Genomic DNA, 2,751 nt, shown 5'->3' on the forward strand with positions numbered 1-2,751 from the left:
GGCAGTGGTTTTTACAGGCGTGCTGGTGTTGTGGCTATAGGGAGCGTAACAGTAGTTGCACAAATACGGGGCGCCTATAAAGGCTTAATATTTAAAATACCGTAAAAATGTTTGTTATGTAACAAAACAAAAACAGTTTGGAAACGCTGTACACCCCCAGTTGTAAAAAAACACCAATTTCCATTTTCATAATACAAAACGGTAATAGCTACCCCCAAGCGCTCTTCGAAAGAGCTCACGTCTGTCAAGCTAATCATTTTTTGGTCCGAAAACCCCAACTCCTGATGAAGGTGTTTGGCCCCCTCTAACAACTGGGCATCTGTAAGTTTTTTATCTGATAAAAGACCCAGCACGCTACCGGCAAAACATAAGTTGTTACCCTGATTATTTAAATCAATTAAATGTTTTCTTTTTTTTTCAATAATTTTACTGTACGTAATAGTTTTTAGGGGTCTTACAGACCCAACTCCACCAAGCCTGTTTCTAATAATTGTAACAACCAGGCGTAAAGTTCCGGACCCCACAATCTCTGCATTACTTTGCAACACATTAACGATGTTATTTAAAAAATCTATGGCGTTTAAATTTTCCCAAGGCCTCCGTAAAGAAAAGAGCGGGTGATTTAGCCCCGGGGCATCTAAGCGTAGCTGTACAAAATCTTCAGGACCCACCTGATTATTAATATCATCTAGCAAATTTTGAATAGCAATGTCGATGGCCGCCATGGCTTCTGTGAACCCCGTTACTCTGTCCAAATTAGCAAAACGAAATTCCTGAAAATATTCATATGCGTTAAACTCTCTTCGGGGTCTTATCCAGTGTCTTACACGCTCCAAATACACCTGTGGTGGTGTATCAGGAGCGGGGAAATCTGGACCTTCAGAAGAAGAAGAAGGGGTGGGAGGGTCTATTTCCCTTTCTTGGTTGGGGGGTTGTTTTTTAAAATAGCTTTGGCTTTTTTTTATTTTTTTTGCCAAAAGCCTTCTTAACATTTTAGATTTTTTCCATTTTTTTTTCCAACCCCTTTTTACATTTTTAGGTTTCATGTGTAGTCACCCTCTTCCTTCCCCCTTTAACGCGCTTTCGACCTTTTCAATTAGTGCCCGGGTGTCTGCTATTTTTTGGTCTAAAACAACCCTTTCTTCTGGAAAATTTTGTTTTTGAAATACCTCAAGAATTAGCTTTGAAAACTTTTTATCTATTAAACGCTTTAAAGATGAACAAACACTAAACAGCTCGTTACAAGCAGCAACTGATGCGGCCAGCCCCACAGGAAGATTGTTATTTGTAGCAGGGGTTTGCGGGTTCCGAAAGCTTGGGGGTTAACTTCTTCACCCTGCTCGAACCCACCCCTAGACACGGTTCCTTCTACAGAGTTGTTTATTTTTAAAGCTGATTGGGTCGGGGAGGCATAGGTCTGTTGAAAACGAGGGGCTTTACCGCCTCCGCCTCGCTTACCATGGTTTTTGAAAGTTGTAGAGGTAGCTTTGGGCGGTTCAAAAGCGGGGGGTCTGAGCCCCTTTCCCCCGCCCTGAAAACGGATGCTGTTTTAGAGGTAGACTTTTTGGCCTTTTTTAATGCCGGCTGGTTTTGTTCAATAAGGGATTTAGACGTACAGGGCTGTTCAAAATCGGTGTGCTTAATACCCTTGCTTCCGACTGCAGCTGCCTCAGAGGGAAATTTTTTGCCCCTCTTTAAAGGTTGCGGGTTTTGGGCAATGAGGGATTTGGACGTGCAGGGCTGTTCAAAATCGGTGTGCTTAATACCCTTGCTTCCAACTGCAGCTGCCTCAGAGGGAAATTTCTTGGCCCCTTTAAGCGCTCTTTCCCTTCACATTTCTTCTTGAGGAATAACGCTTGATAAGTCTGCCGATACACATAAAAATGTTTTTTAGCACGGGGTTTTTTTTTTTTACTAACAACAAACATGTCCCCCAAATATATATATTTTAAAAACGTTTTTTGCAATAAGGGGCTAAAAACCGCGTTTAAGTATAATGTACAAAATAAAGCGCTCTTTTAGTTTTACCCCCCCCCCCCCCCTCCCCCCCTTGGGGCTGTACAACGCAGCTTTTGTACAGTAAAACCTTTAAAAGTTTTTTTCCTAACAATAACAAACAAACCCCTAAAATGCACACTATTTCCAACGTCAATTTTAAAAAACCACATATTTAAAAAACAGTTCACACCCTTCCTCTGTAATTTCAGGAAAACCTATTGGGTGGTTTTGACTTCCATCTTGTTCTAAATTAAAAAATAAAATTTTTTAAAACCTTTTTTCTTAAAAAATAAATTATACTTGTGTAGCATATTAATTGGCTTACCAAAATTTAAAGCTTCTAGCGCGGCATCTGGAATGTCAAGAAAAAAGTTCTCGTCCTATTCAAAAGAAAAAATGTTGGCTTTACTAAGCATACGCTGTTATAATATCTTGGCGGCCCATACAAATTATAGTAAGGTTTCTTACCATGTTGTTGCTTCCCATAACGGTAGAAGTCTTGTATTAGCAATATTTCTTTAACAGCCTTGTTTAGTTTTTTGTTCCCCTATTTATAGGTTTAAACCTGCTTTTTTAAAAAAAAAAGTTTTGCCCCCCACACCCAAAATTCTTTAAAAAAAACAGGGTGTGTAAAGGGCACTTTTCTAGGAAAAAAGGCGGGTGCAGTTTTGGGGGGCGCCAAATACTTTAGCTTTAATGGCTAACAATGTTGTTTTTTATAGTAAATGTGTTTAAACAGTTAATAAAAAGCCT

At 39.7% G+C, this 2,751-nt stretch overlaps 1 long non-coding RNA gene across 1 annotated transcript; it reads right to left on the reverse strand.

The window, feature by feature from the left end:
* Positions 1–2,188: 2,188 nt before the first annotated feature.
* LOC127042109 (uncharacterized) lies at positions 2,189–2,539 on the reverse strand. The gene is made up of 3 exons (XR_007771857.1): positions 2,467–2,539; positions 2,324–2,378; positions 2,189–2,243 (listed from the first exon to the last, which is right to left on the reverse strand). It is a non-coding gene; the product is annotated as an uncharacterized LOC127042109 (long non-coding RNA).
* Between the last annotated feature and the right edge of the window lie 212 nt (positions 2,540–2,751).

This window comes from Gopherus flavomarginatus, unplaced genomic scaffold (assembly GCF_025201925.1).
Source record: "Gopherus flavomarginatus isolate rGopFla2 unplaced genomic scaffold, rGopFla2.mat.asm mat_scaffold_2611_arrow_ctg1, whole genome shotgun sequence".
Classification (NCBI taxonomy): domain Eukaryota; kingdom Metazoa; phylum Chordata; order Testudines; family Testudinidae; genus Gopherus; species Gopherus flavomarginatus.